Source organism: Elephas maximus, chromosome 3, assembly GCF_024166365.1.
Source record: "Elephas maximus indicus isolate mEleMax1 chromosome 3, mEleMax1 primary haplotype, whole genome shotgun sequence".
Taxonomy (NCBI): Eukaryota; Metazoa; Chordata; class Mammalia; order Proboscidea; family Elephantidae; genus Elephas; species Elephas maximus.
The window spans coordinates 110,711,639-110,727,380 of NC_064821.1; the positions used below are offsets into that span (position 1 = coordinate 110,711,639).

Genomic DNA, 15,742 nt, shown 5'->3' on the forward strand with positions numbered 1-15,742 from the left:
ATAACAATGATTGTAAGGATGGCTCAGGACCGGGCAGTGTCTCGTTCTGTTGTGCATAGGGTCGCTATGAGTCAGAACTGACTCGACGGCACCTAACAACAATAACAACAACAATTTAACATAAAAATCAAGCTTCTCCTGAGAAATCTGGAGATGTAAGAATACTGGGTTCTTAGAAATCCATTCAAGCTAAAGCCCACCAAAGATGAGGAAATCTAATAAAGATGCAAACCCAAAGTGGGCTACACTTTCAGTATAAGGATGCACAGGAAAGAAACCTGCTGCAAAGAAAGAGACAATAAGGAAACTTGCCCAACATGACTTGGCACTTGGAAGAAAAGGAAAAAGATATAGCACTCTTTTCTGATAATTTATATCCACAAGCTGATACCCCCACACACATAGGTTTGCAGCCCAATTCACCTTATTTACGTAGTTAAAAACAAAATGAAACCAGATAAACAAAAACAAACAAGCAGAGATATTAATTTGGTCCTGGGTAAGTGGTGACTCCAGGCAACCAGTAAAAGTAAACACAATCTCTGGATGAACACAACTTCAGTCTATGCCTCAAATAATTTCTACAAATAAAACCCCAAAGAATATGAGCTTAGAGTAAAAATCCTCAAAACACACAAGTAAACAAGGCACAATGAGTAAAAGCCAGCAGCAGCAGACGGCAAAATTGAGACCTGCAAAATGTTCAGATATGGAATGACAAGATACAGAATATAAAATAAGAATGTTTAATGTTAATTCAGCCCACAAATAGAACTTCTAAGAATGAAAAAGTAATAGGAAAAAAAAAACTCAATAAACAAGTTCAAAAGGGGATTCAATACAACTGAAGAAAGAATTAGTGAACTGGAACACAGATTCCCAAAAATAATGCTAAATGCAGCCCAGAGAGTAAAAGAGATACAAAATATGAAACAGAGATTATGAGACTTAGATGATAGAATTAGGAGGTTTTTAATATACACATACTCAGAATTCTCAAAGGAGATAGAGAAAACGAAGGAGAGGAAATATTCAAAGGGATAATAGCTGAGAATTTTTCAGAATTGTTTCAAGTCATTACCTACATGGTCACTGTAGGCATTTGAGTTTTTGACCCCTTGTCTCTAAGTACAAGTTTTTTTTTAATTAAACCACTTTCTAGAAATATCTATTTCATTGAATACCACTTGATAGTTTACAAAGGGCTTACACATACTAATGTTTTTAGACTTACTGGGAATCTCAGATTTGTTTTCTTGTTAGGAAACTTGAGTAATCTCTGGGCATGCACCAGTATTAAGGCCATTCTCTTTAAAAAAGAGAAATAGAGGTTTTTCATGACCAACCACACTAATGATAACTATAGCACTCTCTTAAGTGCAAAGGACATGGTAGTTATTATCAGTGAATTTGACTGAGTCTTTGCAGTTTTCACTTCAAAATGCTTTTGGGATATTTCCTTTGCAAATTTTCCTAACCTGTTTTTATCTCCCAAGGAATGACTTTTTGGGTCTATGAAAGACAGTGCCCAAAACAGCAAAATTTCAGACACAAGTTTAAGCCTTTCAATAGGGGTTTGGTTAAATACGTATACACTGGAATACTAAATAGCCATTTAAAAACATGCCCTGGAAATAGTAGTATGCCATGATGTTTTAGGTGTGGGAATAAGGTTACAAAGCATTGTGCATAGTTGATTTTATATATATATATACACACACACACACGTATTAAAAAAAAAAAACCATTGTCATCGAATCCATTCCAACTCATAGTGACCCTATAGGACAGGGTAGAACTGCCCCATAGGGTTTCCAAGGAGCAGCTGATGGATTCAAACTACCAACCTTTTGGTTAAGAGCCAATCTCTTAAACATTGCACCAGGGCTCTCTCTCTCTCTGAGACTTTGTTTTGTTTTTTCTTCTTTCTGCTCCTGAAAAACCTAACTTTTTTACAATGAATAATAAATATTTTTGTGATTTTTTTTTAAAGGGCCCTTTTGTTTTTAAAGGAGAGAGCTCTGTCCTTTCATGCCCCTATTTCCCTTTGGAACTCCAACTCTACTAAGAAACCTTTCACATTACCATCATTCCAGAGGGTCCAAGGGAGAGAGCTGTCCAGGTATTTTAACCCCATTTCACAGAGCCTTGGAATGAAAAGCAGCTCCTTTAGCGAGCAGTGACCGTTAAAACCCTTACATTTGGAGTGGATAATTCTCAAGATTCCATGATGTTAGAAAACTTCCATTAGGCTATTTCACTTTCCAAGACTAGCTTCCCTGAAAATTCTGTGCTTACTGTGAAATGATTTGCCATGGAAAGGCTGTTCCAACAGGGAAAGAATCCTAAAACCAACATATTCCTTCTTACCTTAATCTACGCTTACTGGGACAAATCACAGTCCGAACTACACACGCACACGTTTTTATCTTTTACTAGGTTGCAGTTAGTCTGCAAGTTACCAGAAGGGGCCGAGTTTCCGCCTACGGGGAAGTTCAGGCCTGTAGGACCGGCCCAGGGCCCGACTCGCGGGGTCCCCCTCTCCAGGAGCGCAGGAAGGCCGCGACAGCCGTGACTGGACTTCCGCTGTTCGTCTTCCCGGAGGTCCCCGCCCACACCACCGCTCTCAGGTCTCCGGGGGAGTCACATTCGGGCCTCAAAGCTGGTCTGAAGCTTCTGAAGGAGGGTGAGAAGGCACGAGCCTTTGCATGTGACCAGTAAACAGGGCTCCTGTCTTCGTGTCTGTCACTAACTAGATGGCTGTGGGAGCTAAGTATTTTCTCGGTGAGTAGATTAAATTTCTCATCTGCGAGAGAGGGTGTTGACCTAGAATGACTGTGCAGGTCTCCTTTCCAGTGGTAAGGAGGGTGAGTGCACAGATGTTCCTGGGAGCGCTGCAAAAGGAAGAGAGAGTTACCATTTACTAACATTTATTGAGAGACCCGGGGTGCTAGCACCCATGTAAACAGAGTCTCATTTAATCCTCCAGCAAACCCTTATGATAGGTGCCCGTGATCCCAATGTACAGATGGAAAACAGAGGCACACAGAGGTCTGCAGAATACTTCCCAACCTCTTTCACCTCTCGACGCACAATGAAAGTTTTTTTTTTTTTTTTACAGTACATTTCGGCAAATGAGTGAGAGCACCAGCCAGAAGCCAATGTCCCCGCCTCCCCGGGCAGAGGGGCCCCAGAGCGCGGCTCACCTTTCCCACCTGTTAACTGTTTCCTGCTCCCTGGAATGAAAGTCTTAAAGCGGCTGAACCAAGGGAAGTGCGATATAGCTGTGTCAAGACAAACCTAGATTTGATAGGCAGGTCTCTGCTTTTTGCTTGACTGCAAGTCAGTAATAGCTTATCTTTTCTGAGCATGTTTCCTCACCTCTAGGCAGTTCTACTCTGTCCTGTAGAGTCGCTACGAGACAAAATTGACTGTAACGGGTTAAGTGGAATTAAAAATAGTACGTACGTCACAACTATAAGGACACCATGAGTAATAAATATGACCAAAGGTTTATCACCGCGCCTGCACAGAGACTGCTCAGTAACGTTAACTCTTGTAACGTTTCCCAAGTCTTCGCTCCTTCCTTGACACTCAGTCGCCTACTCCCTGGAGCGTGGGGCTCCGGAGCCCAGCGCGCCCCTCCCCAGGCGCGGAAGGGCGGCGCTCGCCAGGGGCCCCAGCGGAGGAGGGAAGGAGGTGGCCGGCGGCCCAGGAGGTTCCGGGTTTCCGTGCAGACTTCAGCGTAGCCGGCCCAGCTGCGTCACCGTCCGAAAGTGTGAGGCGGAATGGCGGGGGCGGGGGAGCCGCGCAGCAGGAAGCCCCGGTGCCCTTACCGAAAGTCTGAGTCTCTGTCGCGAAGCCCCGCGAGCCCGGGTTCCTAGCCGCGATCCAGGTGGCCAGTCTGCGTCCTGCTGCGCGGTGCCCGCACGTACTCGGACCCCTCTTCGCCGGCCACCCCTCGAGGATTTGGAGGAAGCGCAGTGGTGCTAGTCTTGGGTCAACAGAAGAGATGATATTGGTATTAAAACACCTCCCCGACCCTGGCCCCTGTAGAGAAGCGACGCTTTCTTGGCCTTGACTTGGAGCCAGGCAGAACGCCCTTATCTAAAAGAAAAAAAAGTTGGCACTGTAGAAGCCTCCCCTGGTTCTTTGCACACCCCTCCCCCGCACGCCTGTCCGACTTGCCCCATTGCACAATTCCTGCCATGGAACTGCTGCGTGACCCTGGTGGAGCCCAAGCGAGTTTCTTAAGTTTTCCCAGCTTAGAAATTGAGTGGTTGTGCGTCCCGCCGTGACCCCAGGCGGCCTTTACGTTTGGATTTCTTTGGGTGACTGGGTTGTCCCCTAGTCCACTGGCCCACCTACTCTCCATAGGCGCGGGATGATTGCAAAAGGGGCGGATTATCCAATGTAGTGAACAGTTTCTCAGGGGTTTCACATGCTTACTTGGTCATCTGCCCCTGTCAGGGATTGTAAATTTGAAAAGAGGCTTGATTCTTTAGAAAGGTACTATGGAGTTGGGAAACAGAGATGCCAGCCATACCTAGAAGCAGAATCTTTGATGTGGTGAAAAAATGTGACATTGTTCACTGCAGATGATCAGGTAAGCAAAACCTCCCAAAGCCAATACATACAGTATGCAAAGGCTAAATTCAGCAAAGCCAATGTAAGATATTAGTAAGGCATTTCATTTCTTATTCCCGGTATGCACACACACACAAACCCCGCAGCCAATACAAAACAAACAAGCAAAACGGTGCTTCTCCAAGATGGTGTGGAATATACCAAGTCCCCACTAAACTTACTTTTTAAGTATGGTGTTTGGCATTCTGCATAGGCACGGTTAGACTCATGAGTGGCTGTCATGGTTGCCCTAAGACTAGTCAGTTATTTTACTCAGGCTTAGAATAGATTGGTCATTCATCTTTCAGAACAGACAGTCTGCAATCTGAGAACACAAGGGACGTTAACAACAGTGTTGCAGATGGATGGGCAGCTTGTTGTCTTTGAAGTTTCAAGGCTGACCAACAATACCAAATGTCTAATTTAGGGACCAGAACCATCAAACAAGTAGATGTGAAGATCAAAGGAATCAAAACTGTAAGTGGTAATCATGAGTAAAACTTGATTCTTTTGTGGGCTGCGAACAATGGTTTCTACAGTGATGATTAGGATGCAGTATAAGAATAAAAATTCAAGTTCTTATTCAAGTACAAGTTCTTAACAAAGAAGATGCTGGGTTTTCCAATGATGGACACAGCAGCACATCCAATTATGAAATGTCTCATTTTTAGGTTTGCTAGATACTCTCTGAAATGGGGCAGTCCTCTAACTCTGCTGTCTCCTATCCCTTCTCTACCTTTGGAATTTTCAAGGTGGGAATGAATATAAATTGCTAGATAATTTTGAAAGTCTAGGCAGCTAGGTAGAATATATTAGTTCTGCTTTCAAAATTTAACATGATGCCCCTGAAATCAAAACATTATCTCATATATTTTACCCATATTGTGGTTTCTAATTTGCTATTATACCGGCTCTAACACAGTTTGTTGGCCCCTGTTATTGCACCTTTGCTGCTTGAGGAAAAGAAACTTTTTCTTTTTTTAATCCATCTTTTCCCAAGTCAGATTTTAAGAATAGCAATCTATTTGGATGCAGCTGATACTTTTTAATATATTACATATTTCATTTAACACCATTACATAATTGGTGCTGAAAATTTTTTGCAAAGAAAATATCTCAGCACAATTCAAATTATTATTATCATTACTTCTTAGTAGAAATAATATTTTAACTATACCCACTGCCAATGAGTTCATTCCAACTCATAGCAATCCTACAGGACAGAGTAGAACTGCCCCAGAGGGTTTCTAAGGAGCAGCTGGTGAATTTGAACGGCCAACCTTTTGGTTAGCAGCCTGACCTCTTAACTATTGCACCACTAGGGCTCTATACTTTAACTATAAATTACTATTTATCACTGCCATTAGTGTCATGGCATTTTGGAATTGACTGGGTCATTAGAGGAAATTTTTAAATTATAACCTTTCATTTTATAGATGAGAAACTGAGGCCTATTGACATTAAACAATATATGGAGTTTCTGGCCTATGTTTTACAAATCATAATCGCCTTCATTTCATGAGTACCTGCTTTTCTGTAAGACATTGTGCTTCCAACTGGAGATGTGAAAAGGTATAAGAAACTCTTAAAGATTTTTTAACCTATTTTTTTTTTAATGATATAGGCCAGTGCTTCTCAAACTTTAATGTGTATACGACTTACCTGGGATCTTGTTAAACTGCAGATTCTGATTCATTAGTTCTGGGGTGGGGCCTGAAATTTTGCTTTGCTGCTAACATGCTCCCAGAAGATGTGAATTTTGCTAGTCCATGGACCACGCTTTGAGTAGCAAAGTGTAGGACACATACATGGAAAGATAATTAACAATCTGGCAACCTGAAATCTTTAGGACCCAGAGGAGCACAAAGAATGACAGAAGCTCTGAGCATCTGAAATAGATGTTATGATGCTCATACACTTTACTTCTAGGATTATCTCTCAGACACTCAGAGCATATTTACTATTAGGTTACAAAATAGTAACCTATGATTGTTTCTGGGAGTAAAACATATTAGAAATGACATAAAGAAATATCGGAGCAACAAAAAGAAGGGAGAAAAGTGTCAGCAGCAAGAAATAACATCAAAGGAAGAGACAAACACCATGAAAAAAAAAGTTTGAAGGAATTTAAAAGCACAACAGCCAAGATATCAATAATTCTTGAGAGCATTACTAAAAATCTGGTGTCATACAGTGAACAACTGAAGTCAGAGTCAGGAAGTCTTGATTCAAGTTCTGGCCTGCCACTTAGTAGCTATGTAATCTTTAGGCAGTTAGATAACCTATTTTGGCTTCAGTCCCCTTTTAGTCCCCAGATTGAACAATTAAATACACTAAATAAGATAATATATATTAAAGTACTTGACACAGATGTTTAGAGACAGTCTGAACCAATTTATTAAAACCAATGTAGAAACAAATAATTCCAATCTCACACAAACTGTTTGAGAAAATAGAAGAAGTGGGTATCCTCTGTAACCTATTTTATGAGGTTATTATAACCCAGCTATAACTTGACAAGGATAATGAATACAAGAAAGGAAAAGAGCAGGCCAATATCACTCATTAACACAGATACTAAAATACATGACCGAGTTTGATTTATCTCAAGAATGAAAGTTTGCTCAACATTAAAAAGCAAATTAATGTAATTAACCATATTAACAGACAAAAGGAGAAAAACCATATGCTCGTCTCACTAATTTCAGAGGGGAAAAAAAGGCTGCAGAAAATATTATGCATCATGGTGAGATCCTGAAATCATTTGATTTGAGATCAAAAACAAGATAGGCTGGCTAATATAACAATTTCTGTTCAAAGACCACGGCCTTCAGTATGAATTACACCTCAACGTAAAGAATACAAAAATCCTCACGACTGGACCAATAAGCAACATCAAGACAAAGGGAGAGGAGGTGGAGGTTGCCAAGGATTTCATTTTACTTGGATCCACAATCAACACCCATGGAACAGAAGTCAAGATATCAAAAGACGCATTGCATTGAGCAAATTGGTTGCAAAAGACCTCTTTAAAGTGTTGAAAAGCAAAGATGTCACTTTAAGGACTAAGGTGACCCTGACTCAAGCCATGGTGTTTTCAGTTGCCTCATACGCATGTGAAAGCTGGACAATGAATAAGGAAGACCAAAGAAGAATTGTTGCTTTCGAATTGTGCTGGCGAAGAATATTGAATATATCATGGACTGCCAAAAGAACGAACAAATCTGCCTTGGAAGAAGTATAGCCAGAATGCTCCTCAGAAGCAAGGATGGAGAGCCTACGTCTTACATACTTTGGCCATGTTATCAGAGGGATCAGTCCCTGGAGAAGGACATCATGCTTGGTAAAGTAGAGGGTCGGCAAAAAAGAGGAAAACCCTCAACAAGATGGATTGACACAGTGGCTGCAACAATGGGTTCAAACATAGCAACAACTGTGAGGTTGGCAAAGGACTGGGCAGTGTTTCCTTCAGTTGCGCATAGGGTCGCTATGAGTCGGAACCGACTCGACAGCACCTAACAACAACTCAACATTATACTGGAGGGTCTAGCCAGTGCATTAATGTGGGAAACACACACGCGCACTCACTGGAAATGACAAAACTGCAAATGATTTGATTGTATATGTAGAAAATCTGAGAGCGTATAAATGATAAAAATTCATAAGAGAGTTTAATAAGATTAACCAAAAAAACAAAAACAAAAAAACAAAACCGTTGCTGTCAAGTTGATTCTGACTCATAGCAACTGTATAGGACAGGGTACAACTGTCCCATAGGGTTTCCAAGGAGCGGCTGGTGAATTTGAACTGCCAGCCTTTTGGATTAGCAGCCACTCTCTTGACCACTGCACCACCACCTGGACTGGACAACATACATATCCTATGACTCTGCAATTCTGCTCCCAGTTATATACTCTAGAGAACTCTTGCACTAGGACACACATGCAGGAATGTTCACAGTAGCATTGTTCATAACAATTAAAAAACTGGAAGCAATCAAAATGTCAAGTATAGAATATATAATTATTGTATATTTATAAAAGGGAATATTAACCAGTAGTGAAAATAACAAACTAACAGTTAGATGTATCAACATAGATGACACTCAGACACAATACTGAAAGATGAAAGTCACAGAAAAAATATGCAAATGATTCCATTTATACTAAATTCAAAACAGACAAAACTAAACACTGCTTTGTTTAGGAGTGCACACAGGTGGTAAAGCTAAAGAAAACCAAGGAAATGATACTCCAAGTCAGGACAGTGATCCCTCAACGGTGTAGGGAAGGGTGAGTGATTGCGGAGGCCCACACAGGGAACTTCTGTCAATGTTTTACTTCTTAACTTCCAAGAGGCTACACAGAGCACTGACTTAATTTTTATTCTTTAACATGTACATTTATGTCTCATACATTTGTCAGTGAGTATAATCAATTTTTAAAATCCTATTCAATTAAAAACAAAACAAAAAGTTACACTGGAGGTTTTTAATTGGAAAGGAGGGGCTTAGCTCTAACCCAAACCAAACAAAATAAGATCATTGTAAGTTTAGAAGTAAATATAACTTATCAACTCTCCTGGGCTGACTCCAGCTACACCTGTTTTAGGACATCTCACAATTAAAGCTGTCTTACGAACCTTGATGTCCATTCTAACGTAGAGATAAAGAGATAAACAGTGAATGTGGGCTCTGTAGTGATAGAGATTTTCTCTCTGTACAGGAGTGTGAAGAAACAACAGAAAATTCATGTGTGTGTGTGTGTGTGATGGAGAGTTGAGCTTGGTAAAATTAAATCTTATTTGGCAACTTAATTGCTTTATCATTTTAAGGCACTCTGAGTAGTTTACTAAGTCATAAACTTAGTTTTGTCATCTGCACAGACTAAGATATTTTATATAGTACAGCATCTGAATTTTCAAAGTACTTTTACCTCTAGCTAGAAAAGCTTCATAGCTTTTCTTTAATTAAAACAGTTTCCATTCTTACAGGAGGACTCATATCTGGTGTCATATTTTCCTTTCTCAAAGAGTGTCATATTTTTCTCATTTTATTCTGTTTTAAAGTAAAATAAGTTAGTTGAACCTGTAGACTCACTGAATTATGCTCTGTGTGTAAAATGTTTGATCTACAAAATGTTTACATTGGATCATCAATAAATGATTAAGTAGAAATCCATTTAGTTTAATAAATTAGGAATTTTTATCACCAGCTGTAGAAAGTTCCATCCAAGATGATTAACTTTTAAAACACTAAAAATATTGATATTTAATTCTACCACTCGTCTCTCAGTTTGTCGTACTGTGGTGGCTTGTATGTAGCTGTGATGCTGGAAGCTATGCCACCAGTATTTCAAGTATCAGCAGGGTCACCCATTGTCTTAGGCTGGGTTCTCAGAGAAGCAAAACCAGTGAAGTGTGTAAATATATTTGTAGAGAGATTTATATCAAGGAAATGGCCTACATGGTTGTAGAGGCTTAAATGTTCCAAGTCCTTAGGTCAGAATAGAGGCCTCTCCTGATTCACGCAGCTGCAGGGGCTGGCAAACCCAAGATCAGCAGGTCAGAGAGCAGAGCTCTTGCTCACAGGCTGTGAAGATCAATGAATCCCAAGATCGGCAGGCAAGATCACAGGCAACCTGCTAGCTCAAGTTCCAAGAATTGGGGGTCGGACACACAGGATCCAGCTGCAGGATCAATCACAAGCAAAGAATCTCCAAGCCTTGCTAGAATGTCCACTTAACATTAGATGCAGACCACCTGCCCAAGGAAACTCCCTTTCAACTGATTGGTTACTCACACATGGGAATGATCACATATTGTATTTCAAGGGGGAAGTGATCACAACACTATACTACTGCCAAAACACTGAGAATCATGGCCTAGCCAAGTTGACACACAATGTTAACCATCACACGCATGGTGGACAGGTTTCAGCCAAGCTTCTAGATGAAGACAGACTTGTCTGATATAGTACCAGAAGATGAGCCCCCCGGGTTGGAAGTCACTCAAAATACAACTGGGGAAGAGCTGCCTCCTTAAAGTAGAGTTGACCTTAATGACATGGGTGGAGTAAACCTTTTGGGACCTTCATTTGCTGATACAGCATGACTCAAAATGAGAAGAAACAGCTGCAAACATCCATTAATAATCAGAATGATTAATAATCGGAAAAAGGGATGTACAAAGTATGGATCAAGGAAAATTGGAAGTTGTCAAAAATGAAATGGAATGTTTGAAGATCGATATCCTAAGCATTAGTGAGCTGCAATGGACTGGTATTAGCCATTTCAAATCGGACGATCATATGGTCTACTAAGCTAGGAATGACACATTGAAGAGGAATGGCATCACATTCACCATCAAAAAGAACATTTCAAGATTTATCCTGAAATACAGCACTGTCGGTGATAGAATAATATCCAGACACCTACAAGGAAGACCAATTAATATGACTATCATTCAAATTTATGCACCAACCACTAATGCCAAAGATGAAGAAATTGAACACTTTTACCAACTTCTGCAGTCTGAAGTTGATCAAACACGCAATTAAGATGCACTGATGATAATTACTGCAAAAGCTGGAAACAAAAAAGAAGCATCAGCTTTTGGAAAATGTGGCCTTGGTGACGGAAACAACATTGGAGATCACATGATAGAATTTTGCAAGATCAATGACTTATTCATTACAAATACCTTTTTTCAACAACATAAATAGCGACTATATACATGGACCCCATCAGATGAAAAACACAGGAATCAAATCGACCACATCTGTGGAAAGAGACCACGGAGAAGCTCAATATCATCAGTCAGAACAAGGGGGCTAGATGCCAGCTGCAGAAAAGACCATCAATTGCTCATATGGAAATTCAAGTTGAAGCTGAAGAAAATGAAAAATCCACAAGAGCCAACGTAGGACCCATCTGAATTTGGAGACCACCTCAAAAATAGATTTGACGCATTGAACATTAATGACCAAACACCAGACAAGTTGGACATTACACATGAAGAAAGCAAAGGGTCCTAAAAAGGGCGGAAAAGAAAAAAAAAAAAAAAAAAAAAGACCAAAACGGATGTCAGAAAAGATTCCGAAACTTGCCCTTTAATATAGAGTAGCTAAAGCAAAAGGAAGAAATGATGAAGTAAAACAGCTAAACAGAAGATTTCAAAGGGTGCCTCAAGAAGACAAAGTAAAGCATTGTAATGAAATACGCCAGGACCTGGAGTTAGAAAACCAAAAGGGAAGAACACACTTAACATTTCTCAAGCTGAAAGAACTGAAGAAAAAATTCAAGCCTCCAGTTGCAATACTGAAGGGTTTTATGGGCAAAAAATTGAACAACTCGGGAAGCATCAAAAAGAGATGGAAGGAATGCAGAGTCACTGTACCGAAAAGAATTGGTTGACGTTCAGCCACTTTAGGAGGTAGCATATGATCAAGAACCTATGGTACTGAAGGAAGAAGTCCAAGCAGCATTGAAGGCTGCAGGAATTGGTGGAATATCAATTGAGATACTTCAACAAGTGTATGCAGTGCTGGAAGCACTCACTCGTCTATGCCAAGACATTTGGAAGACAGCTACCTGGTCAACCAATTGGAAGACATCTATTCTTGTGCCCATTCCAAAGAAAGGTGATTCAAATAGAATGCTGAAATTATCGAACAATATCATTAGTATCACATGCAAGTAAAATTATGCTGAAGATAATTCAAAAAGAGTTGTAGCAGTGCATCAACACGGAACTGCCAGAAATTCAAGCCAGCTTCAGAGGAGAACATGAAATGAGAGATATCATTGCTGATGTCAGATGGATCCTGGCCGAAAGAAGAGAATATCAGAAAGATGTTTACCTGTGTTTTCTTGACTATGCAAAGGCACTTGACTGTGTGGATCATTACAAATTATGAGTAACATTGCAAAAAATGGTAATTTCAGAACACTAATGGTGTTCATGGAAACCCTGGTGGTATAGTGGTTAAGTGCTACTGCTGCTAACCAAAAGGACAGCAATTTGAATCCACCAGGTGCTACTTGGAAACTCTATGGGGCAGTTCTACTCAGTCCTATAGGGTCCCTATGGGTCAGAATCAACTCAACGGCAATGGGTTTGGTTTTTTTGTTTGTTTGTTTTAATTTTGTTTTTGTGGAATGTGTACATAGACCAAGAGACAGAACAAAGGAATACTATGTGGTTGAAAAGCAGGAAAAGTGCATCAAGATTGTATCCATTCACCATATTCAGTCTGAATACTGAGCAAATAATCTGAGAAGCTGAACTATATGAAGAAGAACTTGGCATCAGGATTGGAGATAGACTCACTAACAACCTGCAATATGCAGATGACACAACCTTGCTTGCTGAAAGTGAAGAGGACATGAAGCACTTACTGATGAAGATCAAAGACTATAGCCTTCAGTATGGATTACACCTCAACCTGAAGAAAACAAAAATCCTCACAACTGAACCAATAAGCAATATCATGATAAATGGAGAAAAGATTGAAGTTGTAAAGGATTTCATTTTACTTGGGTCCACAATTAATGCCCATGGAAGCAGCAATATTGCATTGGAAAAATCTGCTGCAAAAGACATTTTTAAAGTGTTCAAGAGCAGATGTCACTTTGAGGACTAAGGTGTGCCTGACCCAAGCCATGGCATTTTGGCTGCTAACCAAAAGGCTGCCTTATATGCATGCGAAAGCTGGAAAATGAATAAGGAAGACCAAAGAAGATTTGATGCCTTTGAATTATGTTGTTGGTGAAAAATATTGAATATACCATGGACTGCCAGAAGAATGAACAAATCTGTCTTGGAAGGAGCACAGACAGAACACTCCTTAGAAGCAGGGATGGTGAGACTTGGTCTAATGTACTTTGGACATGTTATCAGGAGGGACCCATCCCTGGAGAAGGACATCATGTTTGGTAAAGTAGATGGTGAGTGACAAAGAGGAAGACCCCCAATGATTGACACAGTGGCGGCAACAATGGTATCAAACATACCAAGGATTGTGAAGATGGCACAGGACCAGGCAGTGTTTTGTTCTGTTGTACATAGGGTCATTGTGAGTCAGGACTGACTGGATGGCACTTAACAACAACAATCTTTAATTTCTTTAGCTAGAATTTCTCTATCTAGAATTTCTCTTTGCCCAATAATGTTACATAATCATGATTTTGAAACAAAGTGACCAAAGTGATTGGTTTAATTTCTAAGTGAGTGGACTTTACAGTCAAACCAAGCTGGTTCAGGCTAGGGGATGGAGTGGTCAAGCAAACATTTAGGAATAGATGTTACTGGGGCTCAGCCTTAAAGGAAGATACACTGGAACTCATTCTTTTGAATGAAAATAGTAAAACAAGTTTAAGCAGACCCAGTATCTGGTGGAATCCAAGGCAGAATTATAACTGGGTTCCAGGAAGGAAGAAGATCCAGTTGCTGAACTCGGGAAATATCAGACCCTGATCATTGTCTCCTCTCTGTAGGTCTGTCTCATTCTTCTTTCTCTGCCAGCCAGCTTTGTTCAATGAGTGTAACAAACTGTAATCAAAAACATTTACACTCATGAAATCTTTGAAGGTTAGAAAGTGTTTAAATGTCATATTTATAAGAATGCTTATTACACAATTGTTTATAATAATAAACATTGAGAACAACCTAAATATCCATCAATAGAGGAACAGGTTAAAGAATCTATGGCATAGTAAAAAGCTGCAGAAGCTGGAACCTGTTTAAGGTGGAAACCTGTCAGAGAATGAAAACTCAAATATCTTCCACTAAATAGAGAGCAACAGCAAAGTGGTGACTGCACCATGTCAAAAGCAGAAAATTGCAAGACCTGGAAAATAAGGCAGTCCTGTCCAGTTCTGGCTCTCAGGTTTTACTGTACATCCAGCTACAACATTTTAGGTAGTCATTAAAAGGAATGACGTCAAGCTATACTTAACAACGTGAAAAGATCTGTTAAGTGAGAAATGCAAGTAAAAAAGCAAAATGATATGCATAATGTGATTCCATTTATAAATTTTTTAAAACATATAACTTTTCAATAGGTAAGAAAAAGTTCTGAAAGAATATACATGAAACTGTTAAAGTGGTTACCTCTGGGGATGGAAGTAGGATTGATGGCTGGGTGGGAGTGGAGGTGAAGAGTGACATCCACATTTTACTACATGTGTTATATGCTTAAAAGAAAAAAAGTACAAACTCATCATTAAAAATAAATTACAAAGGAAATTAATTCCATTTTCAGTAGGGCAGGGATAAGGAAATTAGAAGAATAATAATAACATCTTCCATTTTTGAAGCAGCTTGCACTTTACAACTGTGATTAAAACGAATACTTCCTGTGTTCCAGGCAATTTTAAAGGCTTTCCCTTTAAGCCAACTCATTAAATCCTCACAAGAACCCCATGAGGTAGGTCCTGTTGTTCTTCCATCTTACTGATGAGAAAATCGAGGCACAGAAAGGATGAATTACTGGCCTATGGTCATGTAGTCAATAAGTAGCAGAGCTAAGTTTGAGTCAGGAATTTTGGCTATTGAGTTTCAGCTCTTGCTCACTTTTGCTAAACTACAAGTTGTAAAAAAGACATGTATTGGCTTGCGTACCCTCAAGCACCTATTGTCCCCCATGTCACACGGAGAAAATTAGGGTCTATATTTTAGTGTGTTTTAATTGCCTATGTTCTTGATCATGTACTCACTGGACTGTGAACTCTATCATGCAAGGAATCTCTACTTCTTGTTGTTGTTGTTATACCCCAATGGTACACCCCAGTTTAGCACTCTGGCACATAGAAAGTTGGCAATAAATGATTTTGAATGCTGTGGTGATTGAAAATGTCCACACTTTCTTTGACACTCCCTTAAAGAGGTGGAGTCCAATTCCCTGTCCACTGAGCTTGGGATGGACTTAGTGACTTGCTTCTAATGAATAGAATAAAGCCAGCGTGGAAGAGTATGACTTCAGAGACTAGGTCTCAAAAGCACTGTGACTCTCTGTTTGCTCCTTCTCTCTCTTCCCCTCTCTCTCTTTTTCTCTTTCTCTTAGGGAAGCCACTTGCTATGTCATAAGGAGAGACCCCTGTAGTAAGAAACTGAGGCC

At 40.0% G+C, this 15,742-nt stretch overlaps 1 protein-coding gene and 1 long non-coding RNA gene across 4 annotated transcripts in view; one reads left to right on the top strand and one right to left on the bottom strand.

The window, feature by feature from the left end:
• The window catches only part of JAK1 (Janus kinase 1), a 172,694-nt gene extending 170,144 nt beyond the window's left edge, over positions 1 to 2,550 (bottom strand). The window contains exon 1 of the mRNA XM_049879489.1: positions 2,463 to 2,550. The gene's annotated coding sequence lies outside the window, so the exon portion shown is untranslated. The remainder of the gene's footprint in view (positions 1 to 2,462) is intronic.
• A 143-nt stretch (positions 2,551 to 2,693) lies between these two features.
• The window catches only part of LOC126073160 (uncharacterized), a 44,136-nt gene continuing 31,087 nt past the window's right edge, over positions 2,694 to 15,742 (top strand). For all 3 annotated transcript variants that reach the window (XR_007516672.1, XR_007516673.1, XR_007516674.1), the window contains exons 1-2: positions 2,694 to 2,784; positions 3,122 to 15,052. This is a non-coding gene — a long non-coding RNA (uncharacterized LOC126073160). The remainder of the gene's footprint in view (positions 2,785 to 3,121; positions 15,053 to 15,742) is intronic.